This window comes from Echiichthys vipera (genome assembly GCF_963691815.1).
Source record: "Echiichthys vipera genome assembly, chromosome: 18".
NCBI lineage: Eukaryota > Metazoa > Chordata > Actinopteri > Perciformes > Trachinidae > Echiichthys > Echiichthys vipera.
Genome location: NC_139843.1, coordinates 1,427,232 through 1,450,393, shown reverse-complemented (window position 1 = coordinate 1,450,393; position 23,162 = coordinate 1,427,232). Strand labels below are relative to the sequence as shown.

The following is a 23,162-nucleotide window of genomic DNA, read 5'->3' as shown; positions in this document are numbered from 1 at the left end:
CGTCTCTTTAGGTGGTTTAAAAGGTTCATCGCGTTACCAATCCGATGTGTGCTGTGTGTGTGTGTGTGTGTGTGTGTGTGTGTGTGTGTGTGTGTGTGTGTGTGTGTGTGTGTGTGTGTGTGTGTGTGTGTGTGTGTGTGTGTGTGTGTGTGTGTGTGTGTGTGTGTGTGTGTGTGCTTCTGAAGTGACGGCGCTGCCTCCTTGTTAAACAGATTAGTAGTCTGATGGTTCACGGTTTTCAAGCCTTTTATTTTACACGTTGGGATAGACAGGAAATGGGGTGAGAGAGAGAGAGGGGGAGACATGCAGCAGAGGGCCGCGGGTTGGAGTCGAACCCGTGGCCGCTGCCTCGAGGACTTTCAGCCTCTTTACTTGGGGAGACTGCTCTAACTGCTGTGTCACCGACAAACCGCCTTTACTTGTTTTTTTATGCTCGTGTTCGGTTCATTGATGACTCTAAATCACCCGTAGGTGTGAATGGTTGTCTGTCTTTGTTCGTCTCTATGTGTCCTGTGATAGACTGGCGTCCTGTCCAGGGTGAACCCCGCCTCACACACGATGTCAGCTGGGATCAGCTCCAGGCCCCCGAGACCCCGACAGGGACAAGAGGCTGAAGATGAATGAATGAATATTTTACAGCTTGTTCCACACATTATATGTATGACTGGATAAAGTCTGGTTCCTTTGACCAGTGTGAGTGCAACCGTACCACGCCTAGCTGCAGCACGCTTGCCGTCCACGGCCCGTTTGGGAGAGGTGGGCTTTAGTAAAGCACGTTTGCACGTGTACGAGCACGAGCGTGCGCACGTGTACGAGCACGAGGCCTACGGCGGCTCTGAGGTCATTTCCTGTGCGCCTGTTGGGACGTAGAAAAAAGAAGGAGGGACCATGCGCGGACATTTCAAACAATGGCGGTGAAAGGTTCACGTTGGTGTGATGCGGAGGTGGAGTGTTTACTGCAGATTTGGTCGATGAAAAGATTCAAAAACAGTCGACAAGACGCACAAAAACTCCGAGGTCTACGGAAAGATCTGGAAACAAAGCCACGCATCGCCATGACGTCATCAATGCGTGTGACGTGTTACGGCGTGATGACGTATAGGCAGCAAGAAGCATTCTCCGAGGCCCAGGTAGTGTGAGTACAAACGGGCCTGGAGGGGGGGACAAGGACCCTAAAGCACGGGGCACAGGACGGAGGCACAGTGGGAGGGCGCCCTTAATGGCTGAGGCGTTTTAGTAGCACTCATTCCACTTCTTCGTTTATTACGCGAGCACATATAAATATATGGCTTTGATGAAATAATCTATGCGTTATATCAAAGGTGATAAAGATAAGTGCATGTTTTTACAGCCACTCACAACTTTGCTTTATGCTCTTCCTCTTTTTTAATACACATCATATTTTCATCCAGAGGGCGTTGGTAGTTCTTCCCCCCCGGCTGTTTGGAGCATGGATACCTGGATGTTACATCATGATTGTTTCCTCGTCCTGTGCTGTTGGGATGATGAAACACAGTGTAGCTGTTGCTTCTTGTTATCTGAACTCGATGGGATGCCTGTTTCTTCTTCTGCGTTTGAGCAGCGAGGCTGCACGGCAGGGCGCCGCGGCCGCTCGGTGTCTCACTCGCTCTTCTCCGCGGCACAGAAACTCGAGCTCACGCGCAGGTGGTGAAACACGCTGGTGTTTCTGCGTCTGACAGGACCAGCTGCTCCTGGGCTCCTCGTTTCTGTTTGCTGTCTGTGTGGACAGAAGCAGCCGCGGTGTTTCAGTGTTTTGAATAAAGCAATAACCACGATCGTGCTGACTTTGCTCACAGGCGTCCTGGGTACAACACAGGAAACGCCTCAGACTTTGAACTAAACAGTGATTTACCACATTGAATACCACACAAATAACATAATATATTAAATAAATAACATGTCATTCAATACACAAGGGCCAGGGGTTCCTGTGTGCGACTCTATGGTCATGCTAATCCCAGCTGTTTCTGCTCCCTCCCCAGATGTTACAGGACATTTTATTAGTTTTGCCAATTCTCTGCCTGGTGGCGACAGTCGTGTCCAGAGGTATGAGGTGTTCAGGTTGTCCATCCGTCCGTTTGTCCGCGTTTTCTCAGAAACGCCTTGAGGGATTTTCCTTAAATTTGGCGCTCAAGAATGAACTGATTAGATTTTAAAGTGTCAAAGGTCAGCGTCACCTCACAAAGCTTATGTTTAGAAGAAGAAGAAGAAGAAGAAGAACACACACACACACACAAACAGGACCTTTAAACATGCAATTATTGGAGAGATGTCACAGCGAGGGGGGGCTGCGAATGGATCAATTGGGGGTTCGGTGCCTTGCTCAACAGCTCCTCGGCAGTGCCCAGGAGATGCTGTTGATGCCACCAGTCCACGCTCCATTCATGGTCCACACAGGGACTTTAAACCGGCGACCCTCCGGTTCCCCAGCCGAGTCACCTCTGGACTGAGCCCCAACTCAATGCTATGCACATAAATCCTGCTCACTGAGTCTGATGCCTTTTGTTTATTGTTTATTATAGGGTTGTAGTGGTTGGCACTGTCGCCTCACAGCAAGAGGGTTCCTGGTTTGAATCCCGGCTGGGGCCTTTCTGTGTGGAGTTTGCATGTTGTCCCCGTGTCTGCGTGGGTTTTCTCCGGGTTCTCCGGTTTCCTCCCACAGTCCAAAGACGTGCAGGTGTTCGGTTCATTGATGACTCTAAATCACCCGTAGGTGTGAATGGTTGTCTGTCTCTGTTCGTCTCTATGTGTCCTGTGATAGACTGGCGTCCTGTCCAGGGTGGACCCCGCCTCACGCCCGATGTCAGCTGGGATCGGCTCCAGCCCCCCACGACCCCGACAGGGACAAGAGGCTGAAGATGGATGAATGAATAGTAGTTATTATATTTATTGTAGACAGAATGCCGTCTCTCTCTCATGGACGACACCAGCTGACACTTAATAACAATTAAAACACATTTCCTTGTCTTCTTCTGCTCTGTGTCCTGGAGGATCACAGCCATGTGTAGCCCACAGCGCCACCTTCAGACCAACACGTGCTGTAACCTCCTTCACTGCCTCCAAACCAGTCGATGCAAACGAAACTTATTCACATCTCAAAAGTTCGACAGTTGAGTGGAAACAGTTTCTCTTGGGTTGTGAGCTGAAGGCGTGAGTGTGTGCGTCTCCTGGCGCCCGTGTAAACTCAGCCGCACATTTGGAAATCAGTTTGATATTGGCGTTTGATTACAGGGAGAGCTGCCTTTACAGATCTGCGTCGGACCGAAGCAAACAGCTGACGTTCTCCTGACGCTGGTTCTCTTTGCTTCCATCCTGTGAGCCGTGAGATGTTTACCAGACGCTGCTCAGACTCCAACCGTAGCTGCAGGACATTTCACTGTTTTGAAACCCGGTTAAAAGCGTTGTTATGGGGGCGAGTGAGATCTGAGAGCACTTTTTGATTTCTGTTGTTTTGCAGCACGAATCAAATCTGAACTCCTTCAAACTAAAGAAACAGTTGTGGTGGATGTTTGTTGTTTGCCCTCTCTGCAGTCCCTGTTTGCTTCTACACCAACACCACTGATGATACACAGTGTTTGCATTGACGGCAAAATATAGTAATTCCAGCTCTCTTTTACATCGTCGCTCTAAACTCACCTATAGAGTAATAATCAAAACGATATTAAGAACAGCTGCTGGCAGCCGGAGTGCTCTTTAATGCTCTCTGGCCTTGGGAAGGTTCCCGTGACCGAACGCTGCAGCAGAACTTCAGACATCGACTCTCCTGCCGTCTGTGTTTGTTTGGAGGAGCTTGCTTAGACTGTATCTCAATGAAATCACATTAGGCTCAATGGATTTTTGAGCATAATCGATACAGGATGGTGGCAATTACAATATAAGGATATAGACAGGAACGAGCATTTAGCCTCTCAGATGCTCTTATCCACAGTGATTTAGAGCAAGTGCACCAGCGGCTGCAGCACAGGGTCTGGATCCTTTAAGACTGAACCAGGGGCACAGTTAACGTCAAGATATTGTTGTCTTTTATTTCATTTTTCTATCTAGTTTTAAGGGTTAGAGAGCCAAGACACATGCATTGGTCACATTCTACTTATAGTTGCACGTTTCATGAATAAAAACAGATCTGGCGACTGTGCACGCCGCTACAGTTTTGTTTTAATCTGTCGTCTTTATAGCAGTTTTAAAATAGCAGTTGTACAAAAGCCCCTTTGTGTGCCCCCTGTTATGAGGCTCACAGAGATGAAGCACCAAAGACGTCTACGGGCAAGCTGGCTACTTCCTGTTTAGCGCTCCGCTAACTTGGATATGGATTCAGTGATTTAATCATTTCCTGTTCTAGACTTTCTGAATGTGACCACTCCTGGATCGAGTTCTGACGATAACACGAGTCATTTCTCGGGGGTTAGGACGCTCATTTCTTCTTCTTTCTTCTTTTGGGCGCCATGACATCACATGATGGACGCGGAAGTTTGTCCACGCTGTCTTCTCAATGTGTGTGATAGTAGCTTTGTATCTCGCTGATCTCTAAGCTAAGATTTTCATAAGTGAACAACACTCAAACACAAGCAATAAGTGCAGACAGACAGATCCACCGCGCCCGTATCATCCTGTCCACTCAGCACAGTTCACAGTTCGCACACACGCCACTGATCCCCCCTCCCCCCTCGATCATGTTACAGTATCACAGGCATACGCCTCAAGCTAGCATATGCTAAATGACGTTAGCAGCTGCTCTCTTTGAGTAAGTTAGCCAGCCTACCTCCATGTAGCGTGTACTCGATGCTGTTTATTGATGAGAGAAGACACAGGCGAGCTCCCAGGAATCTGGTGCACGTGCACTGACGAGCACTCGATGTCAGGGAGGGAGGAGCTTGGTGGGAGAGGGGGAGGGGCGTGAAAGTTGGAAACATTCAAAATTTGACCGATTCAACTGAATCTGCCAGACTGCAGCTTTAGGTCGCACTCACATTGTCGACCCGTACTGTGCCCAAACAGGTTTTATGGGTAAAGTCTGGTTCCTTTGACCAGTGTGAGTGCAACCGTACCATGTCTAGGAGCGGCACGCTTGCCGTCCACGGCCCGTTTGGGAGAGGTGGGCTTTAGTAAAGCACGTTTGCACGTGTACGAGCACGAGCGTGCGCACGTGTACGAGCACGAGGCCTACGGCGGCTCTGAGGTCATTTCCTGTGCGCCTGTTGGGACGTAGAAAAAAGAAGGAGGGGCCATGCGCGGACATTTCAAACAATGGCGGTGAAAGGTTCACGTTGGTGTGATGCGGAGGTGGAGTGTTTACTGCAGATTTGGTCGATGAAAAGATTTAAAAACAGTCGACAAGACGCACAAAAACTCCGAGGTCTACGGAAAGATCTGGAAACAAAGCCACGCATCGCCATGACGTCATCAATGCGTGTGACGTGTTACGGCGTGATGACGTATAGGCAGCAAGAAGCATTCTCCGAGGCCCAGGTAGTGTGAGTACAAACGGGCCTGGAGGGGGGGACAAGGACCCTAAAGCACGGGGCACGGGACGGACGCACAGTGGGAGGGCGCCCTGAATAATATAATATTATAACACCAACTATCAAGGACTAGAGACGTTTTTACTACCACTATTATTATTATAACTTTGTTTCCCTTTCCTGAGATGAATGAAAATAATCACTGCAACCTTTGTTGTCTTTCTATCTTTGTGTTGAACACTTAAAGCCTCCTCTGCCGGCCGTACTCTGCTCCTCGACTGTGCGGCGCAATAATAAAAACTGCATATTTACCGTGTGCAGTAAGATTGCTGAGCATCATAAAACTCCCTTCACCTTCCTTGTGATGACGAAGGGTAAACAGCTATTAGTCTGTGAGCGGCCGCTACATCCTTTATAGCTCCCGTATCACAGCTGAGACTGCACCGCACACACACACAGAGCGCCTGCACGTCCGTGTGAAGACGCCGCACCCTAAATGTCTTCATTATTTTGTGCTGTGCTCGCCGTTATTTGTTAGCTCTTTACAGCGGTGCGGCGTCTCGCTCATTGATGCTGTTTGCAGACGGGTTATTGCTGCATGTGACTGAGTGAATTTCTATAAGGAGGATAAAAAGAAGTCGGTCTCCATTGTTGTTGTTGTTAAAAGTACCAATACAGGATGTCACGGTTTGTGTTTCCCACACAAAGACTTCATGAATAAATATGATCATAAATACAAAGCAGAACACTTAAAGCTATTTTTCAGCATTGTTGTGTTTTAGGATGTTTATTTTTTAGCTGTTTTAAAAGAGTCTTGAGTGAGATGAGCACAGTCAGTGTGAATACACCACCGTGTCTCCGTGTGGAGGGGTTTAATGGCTGCTCGGATGCGGAGCTGGCCTCCAGCTGTGATATGAACAAGTGTCAGGAGGAGTGAGAGGAGCGGGGAGGGGAGGAGGGGACCCCTGATCCGGCTCAGACCAGCAGAAACCCACAGTGTGGAGCGGACAGTCAGGGAGGTACTGCAGGAGGTGGAAGACTGGAGCAGACCCCGGAGGATCACAGCAACACATAACTACTGACTGCATGTGATAGATAGAAGAGCATCATAGTGTGATTATGGAAATATACCAAACTGGGATCATGGAAAAATCATCAAAGACATTTTAAAATGATTATATACTAGACTGGACCGTGGGTAAAATCCAATTGCAGTGCAAGGACTTTAACGTAACGTCTCCTTTTTCATATCATCAAATCAAATCTGATGGCATTTAAGATAAAGATGCACCGATCCTGATCCAATCAGACACCTGGGCTGAGCGTGCAGCGTGCAACGTGCAGCGTGTAGCGTATAAGGTGCAGCGTGTAACGTGCAGTGTGCAGTGTGCAGCGTGCAGCGTGTAGCATCAGCGTGCAGCATCAGTGTGCAGCGTGTGTTGCCGCTGCTGTTTACAGAACCGTATTGTTACTGATCACAGCAGCAGGAAAAAAGCATTTATAGTCACGAATGTTGTCGGTTTGCAGGACGATTTGCAGCAAAGGCTGTTGCCGTTAGTTACTTTGTCCAAGCGTCGGGTGAAGACGGATACTGTTGGAACGAGGATTCAAAACTCCCCGTTTGCTCCTGTGGTGTCAAACACATTCTGCCCGGGGACGGGTGCAGAATCAGGCCTGTGGTCAGTTTGGGGGGACGTGACACAACAGAAGGAGCTGGAGAATAGAGAGATGGCGGGGGAGCGAGGGAGCGAGGCAGCGGCGTGAGGGCGGGAGCGGGAGTGGAGGACGCCGTCTGAAGAGCGAGAGAGAGATTATTAAAAGGCCATTAGGGAAGCAATAACCTTCATTGACCTTTATACACATTTATTGAGCTCCATAACCTTTTATATGTTTGTCACCAGCCCCGCCACTTACTTCCCACTTACACCCGAGCCCAAGGGAAACGCCATCCAACGATAACTGATCAAAATGCTAAATGCTAAATGCTAAGTCCTTCCTGAAATGTCCTAAAACACTGGTTGTGTATGTGTGGGTAGATGAATCACAGTCATTTCGTGCTTCTGGGAGCAGCAAACATCTCACTTATTGCCCTTTTTATAAAATGGAGCAGGGAAGGTTGTGAGCGGAGGAAGGAGGCGATCCAAGGAGCTTCTTTAATCATCATCACAGGCGAGTGACAGTCGCGGCCGGTCCGCGCAGACTCGGCCAGACAGCCAGACCCAAAAGCCCATCTGCTCCTCGTATCCCTCAACAATGAGCCCGTAATCTGAATAAATGGGCCTCCTGCTCCGCTCACACTCATAATGGCTTCAGTCATCACGCGGAGCGAGGAGGAAGGGATGAAGATGAAGAGGGAGGAATGGGGACGAAGAGGGGCGGGGGCGAGATTTAGTGAGTGTCCAAACTTCCCCCTTTAATGTGTTTGTGGTTTGTTTGGTTGACTTTCAATGACAGGGAACGGTTGAAGGGATATATCGGGTATTTTGAAGCGTGAGCTCCTTATCCGTAATCAAAGTGTCACCTGCAGGAGACGGTGGAGTACCGTATATAAGGCGCATAGAACAGACGCTACAGTGGAGGCTGGGGTTACGTTCTGCATCCATTAGATGGAGCTGCGCTAAAGGGAACGTCAACACAACAGTCAGGGGAGGTCGTCTTGTTGCTTCCTCCACTTCGGCACCATTGATTGGTTCATATTCAACTCTCTGGCTGCTGCTCTGTTCCCGTGTTCTACTGCGTGACTAATGGCCTTGAGTGTAAACTCTGCGTCGTAAGCGTGTCTCTTAACAGGAGCCATTTTGGGCTCTTTACACAAACACACACATGGAAATGAAACGGCACGCTTCACGCAGTCGTATATCTCAACATGCACCGCGCGTTACTTCTTCTACGGGGGAAAATAGAGTCGGCGGCTGCTCACCGTAGTTGGAGACCTGTTGTGGCTCAATATTGGTCCATATATAAGGAGCACCGGGTTATAAGGAGCACTGTCGGCTTTTGAGACATTTGAAGGTTTTTAGGTGCAACTTATAATGCGGAAAATACGGTACTGACGGAGAAGCTAGTGTGGACAAAGGCAGCCGCAAAAACCTACTTTAGCGAACTCCAAAAAGGGCCACATGATATAAGGTAAACCAGTGTCATAGCACGCCATGTTTAGACTCATTTCACAGCTTTACCAGGGCGCGAAACGCCGCCATTTTGTCACAGCCTTAAGTGCGCGTTGATGCCAAACCATAGACCGTATAAAAAATGGACGTCTCCGACAAGGTCCGTTCTCTCAACTTGATCCAATCGTACTCACCTGAGAGAGACGCCATCTTGCCAGACTTTGACTCCGCCTCATTTTGTCTTATTGAAAAAAAGGGCATGTATGTGACGTTGGGGGGAGGGGCATACTGCCATCTGGTTGACGTACACATCAGTTCCAGACACGGAGTAGACCTGTCCCATGTTTAGTCCTGACTCTGGGGACACAGAGCAGACCTGTCCCATGTTTAGTCCTGACTCTGGGGACACAGAGCAGACCTGTCCCATGTTTAGTCCTGACTCTGGGGACACAGAGCAGACCTGTCCCATGTTTAGTCCTGACTCTGGGGACACAGATCAGACCTGTCCCATGTTTAGTCCTGACTCTGGGGACACAGAGCAGACCTGTTCCATGTTTAGTCCTGACTGTGGGGACTCAGAGCAGACCTGTCCCATGTTTAGTCCTGACTCTGGGGACACAGAGCAGACCTGTCCCATGTTTAGTCCTGACTCTGGGGACACAGAGCAGACCTGACCCATGTTTAGTCCTGACTCTGGGGACACAGAGCAGACCTGTCCCATGTTTAGTCCTGACTCTGGGGACACAGAGCAGACCTGTCCCATGTTTAGTCCTGACTCTGGGGACACAGAGCAGACCTGTCCCATGTTTAGTCCTGACTCTGGGGACACAGAGCAGACCTGTCCCATGTTTAGTCCTGACTCTGGGGACACAGAGCAGACCTGTCCCATGTTTAGTCCTGACTCTGGGGACACAGAGCAGACCTGTCCCATGTTTAGTCCTGACTCTGGGGACACGGAGCAGACCTGTCCCATGTTTAGTCCTGACTCTGGGGACACGGAGCAGACCTGTCCCATGTTTAGTCCTGACTCTGGGGACACAGAGCAGACCTGTCCCATGTTTAGTCCTGACTCTGGGGACACGGAGCAGACCTGTCCCATGTTTAGTCCTGACTATGGGGACACAGAGCAGACCTGTCCCATGTTTAGTCCTGACTCTGGGGACACGGAGCAGACCTGTCCCATGTTTAGTCCTGACTCTGGGGACACAGAGCAGACCTGTCCCATGTTTAGTCCTGACTCTGGGGACACAGAGCAGACTTGACCCATGTTTAGTCCTGACTCTGGGGACACAGAGCAGACCTGTCCCATGTTTAGTCCTGACTCTGGGGACACGGAGCAGACCTGTCCCATGTTTAGTCCTGACTCTGGGGACACAGAGCAGACCTGTCCCATGTTTAGTCCTGACCCTGGGGACAGGGAGCAGACCTGTCCCATGTTTAGTCCTGACTCTGGGGACACAGAGCAGACCTCTCCCATGTTTAGTCCTGACTCTGGGGACGAAGGAAAAGGACCTCGTACGTCCACACTTCCAAATACCTAAAACATCCCTTTATCCTGTGAGTCAAGAGGCTGTTGTCTCTCATATCGTCTCCGTCTTCCCTCCCTTTGTTCCAGGGCTCACAGCGCGGTGCAGGCGCGTGAACGAACGCTCTATGGGATTAAATATATTGTGAAACATTTGAGATAAAGACTGAAGGGATGAGACGATACGGAGGACAGGAATTAGAGAGGATTAGTGTCAACATGAAAACAAGAGGTACAGGATCGATAGTGTTGTGTGATTAAGTCCAGGGAGGAGGTCTGTCTTCTTTAATGTGCGGGGTAACAAACCAAATCTGCCTTCTGGGACAATTAAGTTTGAACGGAAAACCGATAGAAGTGGCGTGTCGACGAGACGTCTTTGCACGACTCAGCAGAAAACAGACAAAAGCAATCGAGCCGAGACTCTGAACGGCCGTCAGGTGTCACTGTAAAAGAAATACATACGTTTGACTCTTTCCTTATGATCGGATCCATCTCTGAAGGAATACTCGTGGAGGTTGAGAGACTATCATCATTACTAACAGAGCCGGTGATGGATGCGGCTTCACGCTGCTGCTCTAGATTGATTGTAGCGGCTGAACGTCACGTCGTAGAGGCCGAAGCTGTGTCTGTGGTCGCTGAGTCAGAGCGTACTCACACTGTCCTCCCGGACCGTGCCCCGTGCTTTAGGGTCCTTGTCCCCCCCTCCAGGCCCGTTTGTACTCACACTACCTGGGCCTCGGAGAATGCTTCTTGCTGCCTATACGTCATCACGCCGTAACACGTCACACGCATTGATGACGTCATGGCGATGCGTGGCTTTGTTTCCAGATCTTTCCGTAGACCTCGGAGTTTTTGCGCGTCTTGTCGACTGTTTTTGAATATTTTCATCCGACCAAATCTGCAGTAAACACTCCACCTCCGCATCACACCAACGTGAACCTTTCACCGCCATTGTTGTTGTTGTTAAATGTCCGCGCATGGTCCGTCCTTCTATTTACATGTCCGAACAGGCGGACATAACGCTACTGCCGTAGGGCTCGTGCTCGTGCTCGTAAACGTGCGCACGCTCGTGCTCGTACATGTGCAAACGGCTCCGCTAAAGCCCACCTCTTTCAAGCGGGCCGTGGACGGTCCGCTGGCCGCAGTTGAGCGCGGAGCGGGTGCGCTCACACTGCTTAAAGGTACTAGGCTTTAGCTGAAAAACCGGTTTTGGCCGCGGCCAAAAGGACAGTGTGAGTAGGCTCTCAGTGGGTCCTTCTGTTGCCCGTAGTTCCTGTTGTTTCCAGCTGTTTTTCATCTCAATGAAGCTGTAAAAACCCAGTATATCCAAGATGAGTTGAATCAAAGGTACAGTAACTTTCATCCAAGTGGCTTCTGTACTTCTGCAGCATGGGTGTCAAAGTCAAGGCCCGGGGGCCAGATCCGGCCCGCGTATGAATGATCTTGGCCCCCGGGAAGATTTTTGATTAGTATAAGAACCGTCCCGCACGCCACAGCCGCCTGCTGGTGTTTGTCACGCACCAGAACTACATTACCCACAATGCAACGGTAGACTGCGAACTCACTGCAGCACCGCAAGTTCATCAGCATTCAGGGCAGAGGTCAACTTTGAGCCCCCCCCCCCCCCCCACACACACACACACACACACACTCCCCAATAACGGCTAAAGGGAAGCTGGACGATGAGAACAGGGTGTTTAAAGCACATGTTCACAAAGCTGTGCGTCTCTATCTTGATATTAAGGAACATATTCTTTATTTTTTGCTGTTTGCTTGTTGAAAATGTTTCCTCTAAATAACTAAAGTCATAAGAAAATCTTGCTTTATTCATTTAATGTCCAGGACAAGTTTGTTTTTGTCTGTTTGTCTGTTGGAAAATTACTGACAGATACAAAAATATGTGATTATTGATTTAATTGTTAAATAAAATACGGTGCACTGTGTCAGGTCTTGGTTCAACAGGTTAAATGCATCATTTTAATGTGTTTTAATAGAAATTGAACCAGTCCGGCCCTCGGCTCGTAGCAAATATGTTTTTTTGGCCTCTGATGTGTTTGACTTTGACATCCCTGGTTTACAGCAGCAGAGGTTCATGTATGAAGCGCTTTGCACAGGCAGAAGTCATAAAGTGCTTTACAAGGACATGAAACAACACACAGGGAAACACAATACGTCAGGAAATAACATAGACCCTATAACTGACTCCGCCTCATTTCCTATGACCAAAAAAGGGCATGTATGTGACGTTTGGGGGAGGGGCAAACTCACACAAAAGGACGAGAGGAGGGACTGACAAAAACACAAGTGACAATTTGACATATAAATATAATATAACACGACTCAAAGCAGCGTATTAAATTTTATTCTAGTTAATTAATGAGTAATTCTCATTGACTTCATTGAATTCTCGTCTAATTTGCAGCTTTATTCGAGCACTTTTTGCACTTCTTGCACTTTTTGTCGTGTTTATTTCACGGGTTGTTGCGTTTTGAAGTTGCACGCTGTCGTAAGTCATAACGTGAAGCTATTTACAAATATGATTTTTGGGTCAGGCCCTCGTGTGTCTACAGTGCTGCAGTGTGTTTCCCGTTGGTTGAACATGCTTTAAATATCGAGTGGAAAAGCATCTACACACACACACACACACACACACACACACACACACACAATCAGAGACACCGCACTAATCGCTGCCCCTTTGCGACAGTATCAGCGTAGTCGTTGCAGTGCGTGCTTCCGCGGAGCGTGACGCAGCAGCTCAGCCACATCAAAGTGGCAGACGACGGCACGGTGGCCAGCAGACCACGTGGGGGGACAGCCGGGCCGCCGTGCGCTCTGGGTGAAGGTGTTTTTCATCGACACCCAATCCAGCAGCTGTCAGGCGAAACAGAAGCCCGTCCTGGGGAGAAATGCTGATAGAGACGTTGACTCAGACACTGCGGTGTGTGTTGTGGGTAAACAAACACACTCGCACGTCTTCCTCCTCTCTGTCTTTGCCAGTCTGTCGGTAACACACACCGCTGCTGAGGTGTGTGTGGCAGCTGTTGTAGCCTGATTTTTGATTACATACAATACAGGAAAATGAAATAGCAGATAATTAAAAGGGATAAAAATAGATTTCCTGCATGTTGGATTATGGGAAAGCTGCAGTAAACAACAGTGTTTTTAGGCCTGATTCAAAAGAGCTGACAGTCTGTGCACGACTCAGGTGTTCAGGGAGCTGGTTCCACAGCTGTGGAGCATAAACACTGAACGCTGCCTTTTTAGTTCTGACCCTGGGAACACGGATCACCCAAGACCTGATGAGTCTGGGTGCTTCAATGGTCCTGGATTCTGGACCCAGGCCATTCAGTACTGCAGCATGTGGTGCAACAGTGCTTCCTGGTAAAAGAGCGTGGGTACTAGAGAGGTCTGAGTGACCTTAGTCAGGCATATTGCACAGTGCAGGGTACAGGAGCACATTGAGTGTTTTTATTCAAGATTCAAGATTCAAGAAAACATTATTTATCTCGGGGATGGGGGGTTAAAGGAAAGGCAGGTAGAGCAGACGTTGCACAATGACAAAACAGAAGGAAGATAGTGACTAAGAACAAATAAATCAATACTAATAAAAACTTTCTTCCCACTCTTTCTTTTTCCTCTCATCTCCTCCTTTAAAGGAAAATAAAGTAAGGCTTGGTTTATGAAAAGAGGCGTATATCTGATCCCAGTATCAGGGAATCAAATACTTCATTTCCTTTATTTGGGTGAATTTCTATGCACCAAATTCAACGTCAGTGAAGTTGGACATGTCTCTGTTAGTGTCAGGGGAAACTGTCATGAACGGTGCGGGGAAATATCACAAAGAGACTGGACCCAAACGCAGACAAGGACACGGGATGAAGGTATAAATTAATATTTAATACAGACAACAAATGGGATAAATACAGGGAGACAGGAACACTACAGACGAGACGGTCGAGGGAAACAGGAGCGGGTAAACAACGACAGGGAAACGGGATCGTGGGAACTACGGAGGGAAACAAAGAAACAATCATTTACAAACAAACAACACGGAGCGAAAATGCAGATACGACGAGAAACGGGAGCCAACCGACGAGAAGTTACCACGTAGATGAGAACAACGGTCCGGCACTGCATGCGTGTCACCTCCGGCTTCTTATACTCAGAGAGGTGATCAGCGTAACTGGATACAGCCGGGGGGGAACCACGCCGACCTGCTCCGGACAAACAAACACACAAGGAAAAGACACACTAAACACTAAACTAGACATACTAAGTTATGAAGCTAACAAAAACAAAGACATGTACTTGTTAAACAGGTGCTAATTAAAGGAAAGGTGACACATTTGCTCCTTTCCCAGATTTATATGAACGTGTTGCAGACATCAAATTCAAAATGAGTGAATATTTCCAAAAAAACAATAAAGTTCGTTAGTTTCAACATTAAATATCTTGTTTTTGGAGTGTATTCAATTCAATATCGGTTCAAAAAGATTTGCTAATCACTGTCTGTTTTTAGCACTGTCGCCTCACAGCGAGAGGGTTCCTGGTTTGAATCCCGGCTGGGGCCCTTCTGTGTGGAGTTTGCATGTTCTCCCCGTGTCTGCGTGGGTTTTCTCCGGGTTCTCCGGTTTCCTCCCACAGTCCAAAGACGTGCAGGTGTTCGGTTCATTGATGACTCTAAATCACCCGTAGGTGTGAATGGTTGTCTGTCTCTGTTCGTCTCTATGTGTCCTGTGATAGACTGGCGTCCTGTCCAGGGTGGACCCCGCCTCACGCCCGATGTCAGCTGGGATCGGCTCCAGCCCCCCGAGACCCCGACAGGGGCAAGAGGCTGAAGATGAATGAATGAATGAATGTGAGTCAGGGTTGTACCTGTGTGGTGAGAACACAGATCCCTGCAGCTAATAAGGTCGAACCTGGCTTAACTTCTGCTCTTCAGCTGGATGTTTGATAAGGAAACGTAAAAGATAAAAGCAGTAAATGGTGTCAGTGTCCCGCGGAGGAGACGCAGACAGAAGAGTGAGCTTGAGCGGTCCTGTCTTTCCCCTTCAGTGACTCGGAAACAACGGTTAAGCCCTGTTTCCGTGGTGCCTCTGCACTGAGACCGAAGCATACGGTGCACTTCTGCTGACATCACTGACGAGACTGATGGGATGAAGAAGAGCTCTCAAGAGTCGTGAGATCTCTATCCAAACAAGAGCAAATTGGGATGATTAAACTCTGCAGTGTTGTAACGTGAAAGCTGGGGGATGAAGGGGGGAGCAGAGTGAGGTAGAGAGAGGTGAAAAGGACAGAGGAAGAGGAGGAGAAGTGGTGGATTAACTGCAGACAGCATGGAGGAAATCTCTGCCTGAGGCTCGTCGCTGTCGGGATCCATTTAAGTCTCTCTGCCTGCTCCATGTGTAAATCTGTGTCAGGGTGAATTGTTCTGAACTGTTGCACCTACATACTGATGAGTCGAGGGGCAACTCCCAGTTTTACACTTTAAAGGGATAGTTCAGAGGTGAGATCGTCAATGCATTTCCTGCATCAGATGGTGGTTGACGACAGGATTAACGTCGTGGACCGCGGCAGCAGCTAAGTAGGTTTTAGACCCTTAAAGAAAGACCCACCTAAAAGATCAACACCAGTTAAAGTCCATGATTTAGTTACCCTGATCTTTCAACCAGAATAAGTACCTTTACCTGCAGAATGAGTCCTGACCCCAAGTGAAGGAGTTCAAGGACCTCGGGATCTTGTTCACGAGTGAGGGGACGATGGAGCGTGAGTTTGGCCGGAGAATTGGAGCAGCGGGGGCGGAGCTGCAGTCGCTCTACCGCACCGTTGTGACGAAAAGAGAGCTGAGGAAGGCAAAGCTCTGGATCTACCCTCAGTCCTGGTTCCTACCCTCACCTGTGGTCATGAAAGCTGGGTCAGGACCCAAAGAACCAGGTCCAGGTCAGGACCCAAAGAACCAGGTCCAGGTCAGGACCCAAAGAACCAGGTCCAGGTCCAGGCGTGTGAAATGTGTTTCCTCAGGAGGGGGGCTGGAGTCTCCCTTAGAGAGAGGGGGAGAAGTTCAGCATCCGTGAGGAACTCGGAGTAGAGCCGCTGCTCCTTTGTGTTGAAAGGAGCCAGTTGAGGTGGTTCAGGATCATCTGGTAAGGATGAACCCTGGGCGCCTCCCTAGGGAGGTGTTCCAGGCACGTCCAGCTGGGAGGAGGCCTCGGGGAAGACCCAGGACCAGGTGGAGAGATTAGATCTCCACACTGGCCTGGGAACGCCTCAGGATCCCCCGGTTAGAGCTGGTTAATGTGGCCCGGGAAAGGGAAGTTTGGGGTCCCCTGCTAAAGCTACTGCCCCCGCGACCCGACCCCGGATAAGCGGCTGAAGATGAGATGAGATGAGACCTGCAGAACCCGTGAGTTTACCTTCTACACAGGTAAACAGGTAAGACCTACGGACATAGTCTGTATAAAAAACAGACGTAGCGTCTCCGGTCCGTTCTCTAACTTGATCCAGTCGTCCTCGCCTACAGGAGTCTCCATCTTGTCAGACTTTGACTCCTCCTCATTTCCTCTCACCAAAAAAGGGCATGTATGTGACGTTGGGGGGAGGGGCGTACGTCCATCTGGCTGATGTTTACGTCCGAGGAGTAGCGAGGGCCAGAGGCTAGCTGTCACTCAAGAGGCCACGCCGACTCCCATGATGGTTTTTCCATCATCATTCTAACCAGATTTTAGTGTTTTCAACCAGAAACATCTTTGGACATTATTGCGACATTATGGACCCGTAAAATCAAGTCTCCGTCATTATTTGAACAGCTCTCCACGGGGCCAGGGACGGACCCATCAGCGGGAGCTCGCCTCCGTCCTTAACTAATATTTAATGACTAAATTGGCTCCAAAGTCATCTCTGTCTCAGCGGGAGATCTCAGAGGTTTAGTACCTTTCTATGCATTAAAAAATCTGTTCTTTTAATATTCTAGTCCCTGCTCTTTAACCCTCATCTCCGCCTTTTTTTAGCTGCACTGAAAGTGTCCCGTGTAAGAGGCAGCATGTCAATTTCCTCCTGCTAATTCCCTGAACTGTAAAATGATTCACACAATATGCTTTTGCCCGTCCACCGAGGAAGGAATTCATCTTATTCTGAGATTAGTAAATTTTGAGCTGCTTCGCCTAAACTCCCCCCGAGGAGGAGTGAAAAACAAAGATCAATCATGGAAGAGTGATTCGTGGGCATGGAGGTGAAGAGGAAAGATGAAACACAGGGAAAAGAACAAAGTGCAGGGGAGGAAAGGGAATTTCACTCCGTCTCCGCTGTGGTTTGTCTGTGAACCACCCGTGCTGCTGAATATCACATCAGCTCACCCGACTCAGATGTGCTAAAGTCCCAGTGGTGTTTGCAAGGAGACACTTTTTGGAAAAGCACTTTCAGGAGTAAAGAACGTCGGCCTCTCTCCGTTGGTTGTGTCCTTGAAATGGCGTTGTGTCCGTGAAATGGCGTCTTTTGTGGCCCCGGTACATGGATGGATGAAAGACGTGGAGCATGAAGACGAAAGAGTTCAACTTCCTGGTCTCAAAGTCCCCAGATGATCGTCTCTACTTCCTCTCTGTCAGTGCGTTTCCAGTCCCATCAGTTCCCTAAAGCGTTCTTCTCTCGGTTCAGGGAACAACCAGCTGACTGAAGGCTCCTGGTGTCCATGTGCGGGGGTTGAATGGTAAAATGAGGGAGTAACTCTTCCTCCGGTACAGTAGGTGGAGCTCCACCAACATCCAGCTGCTCTGAACACGCCTTTATTTCCACCTTCACCTTGAAAATGGCCGACGTTTGGACAGAACCAGGACAGAAACGCCTCAAATGATGCAAAACCCAATATTACTTTGGGTACTTTAGTTGTTGACCTGCTTCCATACCTGGGTTAGTAAAGGAGTTCTCTAGGTCTGTTAACCGGGGGATGAGAACTCCGATTTGACCCCCCAGGCCCCGTCCCACCCCCTGCTGGGACCCACTGGAAAAACCTCTTTTAAGTGTTAAACACATGTTCATACACATTCAGTTAAATATTACATTACTGTAGATGATGGTCATTTACACGGCCCTGTATGAAACAATTAAACGGTTGCATGACAGAAGGACAGTGTCAGGCCTGGGCAGGAATGAGGACTCAGATGCGGAGGTGCACAGGTTAAGCTGGCGTTAAATCCAAAACGAGCAGCACTGAGCTAATAAAACATAAAACAAAGTCAATGTGTTTCAGTCCCATCAGTTCCCTAAAGCGCTCTTCCCCCGGTTCAGGGAACAACCAGCTGACTGACGTCCCCTGGTGTCCATTTGCGGGGGTTTGAATGGTGAAATGAGGGAGTAACTCTTCCTCCGGTACAGTAGGTGGAGCTCCACCGACATCCAGCTGCTCTGAACACGCCTTCATTTACAGCTTCACCTTTGTCACAAAATGGCCGACTTTTGGACACAACCAGGACACAAACGGCTCTTCTTGGTACTGACGCTGGTTGCCATGGTGAAGTCCTCCCTGGGTTCAAAGGGAACGCTCTATTGTTGTTGTTGTTTTCACCTTGTTTTGGGCGCCGTTGCTTCCTGGTTTCTTCTGTTTCTGGGTCTAAAGCCGCTGCAGTGGAGGGGGGGTTCGAACCCACGGAGCATGTGGAGCAGATGAGAAACCAGATATTACTCCGGGGAGGATTTTTACATTTATGAATGCCCTGGTTACTAAAGTAGGTATCTAGGTCTGTTAACCAGGGGATGAGAACTCTGATTTCACCCGCGGTACGGTGTTTACATGGTGTTTGAGAAACAGGAGTCGGACCTGAACCTGAACATAATCAGGTCTGTGGCCCAGAGAGACTTCTACTTCCTGTTTAGCGCTCCGCTTACTTGAATAGGAATGAAATCATCTAATCAGAATCTTCTGGACTTTTCTAAATTGGACTGAATTAATCAAATGCTAATATTAACGGGGGTTACGACGCTCAAACAGATCTATAGACGTCTCTTTCTCCATGTCAGGCAAAGTCATTTGGGGTCCAGGTCGTGTCCCAATGTACAGATTTGCATTTTGCCAACAGCGTTTAAAAAAGTGTTCTTGCCAGACGACCTCCCCTGACTGTTGTGTTGACGTTCCCTTTAGCGCAGCTCCATCTAATGGATGCAGAACGTAACCCCAGCCTCCACTGTAGCGTCTGTTCTATGCGCCTTATAATGTGGTGACTTTATATATGAACAAAGTTTCAAAATAAGACATTCATTGAAGGTGCGCCTTATAGTGCGGAAGATACGGTAATCAGGTTTCTCCAGGTGGCGTCTGGCTCTTCCTCCTCACGGGTTTCCCTCATCGAGGAAGCAGCTTTCCCCTAAAACGACACAAGAAACCAGAACGCTGAGGCGGCCCTGGTCCACCTTAAAGCAGCATTTAAGCAAGACCTGTTTAACTTTACTGAAACAACCTTAACTAACCCCGTCTGCAGTCTGATGATCTTTACCTGCAGGGTCCCCGCGTGTCTTTAAACTGTTATGAAATACTTGATGAAGTCATTTCCTGTTTCGAGCCCTTCTCTTCTCTTTGGCAGTTCTCCTCTCGGCCTCTGTAATTTTCTTTTAATTAGCAAAGGAAATGAATGGGTCCACTTTCAAACGGCCCCTTTTCACCCCTCATTGGGCTAAACTCTCCGAAAGGATTAGACCGGTCTGAAAGCCACTTAGCGAACCGCATGTAGCTGTTCATACATATTCAAGGCTGCACGAGGAAAGACAAACTGTTGTTAGACAACGGCTCATTGGTTCTCAGCTCGTTAGCTCTCAGCTTGTTGTTGGGAGGAAGGTTCCTTTGTTATCTATCTATCTATCTATATCATATATATCAGCGCTACAGATTAAAGATCTTGTGTGGCCAAATGTTTGTAGATCTACAGAAAGGAGACTTTGAGAGCAGCCAATAGCGTTGGGCGTTGCTGGTTGCCAGGGTTGTCTGTTGTTGGGTGCAGCTACTGTAGGCTGGCACTGGGTGAAATGGAGTTAGCCAATCGTGCAGCTGCTTGGGAGCCTCAGTGAAGGGGGCGTTCTTTGTCCCAGCAGCTGAGTGAGCGGAGACGGGCAACAACCAGAGTCACTATAGGCAGAGCATTCACTCCATGGACTGAGAGAAAGGAGAGGAACGCCATTCAAACGCACGTCCACATGGCTACGCTGCTCCTGGATGCTATCATCACTTTCATCTGCACTTAGCTGGAACGGCTAACGCTAACGGCTAACGCTAACTGTCAGTCAAACTCCTCTAATCCTTGTTTTGATGCTGTGGTTTTCTGGAGGGGACGGGTTCAAACAGGCTCAAACAGACTCCGGTCTCCTGGAGCTACTGGGCCGGGTCTGACCAACCTAGCAACCCCACTGCTGGACTTCTTTTTTGTTGTTGTGACGACGATCTTGAGACACTAGATGGAACTGTTCTGCTCATTCTACAGATGCATCCTTTAAACAGCTTAGCCCCAACAGAGGGCAATCTTAACACTTCTCTTGAGGCCCAATGAGAAGTAATGACATCCAGTACATAAGCACATGGTTTGGGAATCACATCAGAATCAGATAAACTTTAATAATCTCAGGAGGAAATTGTTTAAATGAACGTTCACATATGTCTCATGTCTGGGTGCCCACACACCTGCTGTGTATGTTTAAATGTCATCAAGTCGCTCTGACTCTCTGGCAGTGTTACGACAACAAGAATGATTCTCCCGACCCTTGTTTTTAATCTCTCTGCAGAGGAACGTGGACTAAATGTCAGTAAATCCATCCCCCTCCCTCTGCTCTCGCCTGTGACTTGATGTGAAGTGTTGCTGGGAGCTGAAGTTGAGCAGCAGTCGGGGAAATGCCAAAGTTTTTCTATCAGAGCGCTTGAAGTAAATTGTTGACTCTGAATGGGATGCCCTTTATGTCCCTCAGACTCATTTCAATTTTCAATTAACAGAAACCACCAAATGCATTTTAAAGACACAAATAAATAGAAATAATAATTTTATTATTAAAAAATGGGTTGTTTGGGTTTTAGAAGAAAATTAGAAAGTGAAATTAATCATTTTTTTGTTGCTCACTGGATCAAATGTTCGTCTACTTAAATTAAAATATTGTTTTTCTGAAAAGAAAAACCATGTAATGTGTTTTTACTGAAACACTATCACCTGTCATGTTCGTTTTCAATCCTGTGACACTGAACTACTTACCTCCATAACAATAATGCGTCAATCCTGTGACATCAGCAAGGAAGTGACATCACAAAAGGCTTTTGCAGCAAAAAAAACCCAAACATTTCATTGTTTTATGGTCAGATTGAGATCAAAGAGTTCAACAGGTCGACTCTATTGTTTGAATAAATCGGGCATCTAGTAAGGATGAACCCTGGGCGCCTCCCTAGGGAGGTGTTCCAGGCACGTCCAGCTGGGAGGAGGCCTCGGGGAAGACCCAGGACCAGGTGGAGAGATTAGATCTCCACACTGGCCTGGGAACGCCTCAGGATCCCCCAGTTAGAGCTGGTTAATGTGGCCCGGGAAAGGGAAGTTTGGGGTCCCCTGCTGGAGCTGCTGCGCCCGAGACCTGACCCCGGATCAGAGGCTGAAGATGAGATGAGATGAGAAACAGGGAAAAATAAACAGTAGTGTTGTAAAATGGTCCAGTCGTATGTTGTCGTGAATGTCATGTTCTGATACTTCTTCGTTAAATATGGAGTTATGGACACATGTCACTGTGTCCTTTCTTGAAGGTTGAATTAGTCTCCCAACAGGTGCAATCATCAAAACATGTGTTTTTAAAAGTGTTTTTAAGGTTTAAAGGCGCCAACTTTGATTTGAAACCATGAGCCTAGAGCAGGGACGTCAAACTCTGGCCCGTGGGCCAAATCTGGCCAGCGGTGTAATTATATTTGGCCCCTAAGATCATATCCAGGTTCTCTGAGAGCCCGTCAGTATAAAGCACACACACGTCTACTTTTCCGTTCACACACATGAGCATCCATGCTCCCAGTCTCTGCAGACACACTTCATCCACCCCTCCCCAAAAACGACCCAAAGAAAGATGGAGGACAGGATCTTTCAGCAGATGATCTGTGTGTGAAGGTAAAGAGCTGTTTGTCACCGTGGCTGTAACCAAAGAATCAAACAGAAGAAACACGAATATTGAGTTTGGCCCGCAACTTTGTCCCAGTTTTTAAATTTGGCCCCCTGTGAATTAGAGTTTGACACCGCTGGCCTAGAGAATTACATCTGTTCGGACTAGTTACCATATTGCATGACACAAAACTCAATATTCAGGGTTTATGAAAAGCGTATGACTTGAGTCGCTGTATTTCCATTCCTGTGCGACACAGTTCGATCAACAGTGTGTCCGTCCAAGGTTCACTTCCCCTCCTTCCCACTGGTGCAGCAGCTGCTTTTCAGTGGTTTCTCCTTGATTGTTAGACTTGACGAAGATGAGGCGATGAGATTAAAGCGTGAAATGAAGTGTTTGAATGAATGGAGGCATGAAAAGCTGCACCCTGCAGACACCTTTGAGCTGAATTCCTTCGCTGATTGCTGAAATTCCCTCGAGCAAAGTGTTGAGTCAGATCCAAAGGACTGGACACAATAGGTGAAAATCATATACAGTTACATTCTTTCCTTTTAAAGTGGAGTTTTCTTTGTGTAAAGTCCATCCATCCATAGCAAGGTGTTAAGACGTCTCCCCAGCGACGTTTCCCAGGTCTTCCTTGGGAACCCTGAGGCGTTCCCAGGCCGGACGAGATAAGTGATCTCTCCAGACGGTTCCAGGTCGACCCCCGGGCCTTTAACCTGTCGGACGAGCCTCAGAAACCTCCAACACGTCCTGATCAGGTGTCCAAACCGTCTCAACGCAAGGGACCTTCAGCTGCACTCAACAAGAATTCACTTTTACAAAAGAACATTTACTTTTGCACTTTTTCTCTTGGAAAAGGTAGCTGACAAAACAGTGTCACTGAAAGGTCCAATGACACTGTTGATGTTGGTTCTAAGGACTCACATCCTTGTTGCTTTAAGTGGA

At 48.2% G+C, this 23,162-nt stretch overlaps 1 protein-coding gene across 1 annotated transcript in view; it reads left to right on the top strand.

Moving 5' to 3' along the window:
* The window catches only part of LOC310961353 (glutamate receptor ionotropic, delta-1-like), a gene marked incomplete at both ends in the record, with an annotated part of 570,081 nt that overhangs the window by 323,193 nt on the left and 223,726 nt on the right, over nucleotides 1-23,162 (top strand). The window lies entirely within an intron of this gene.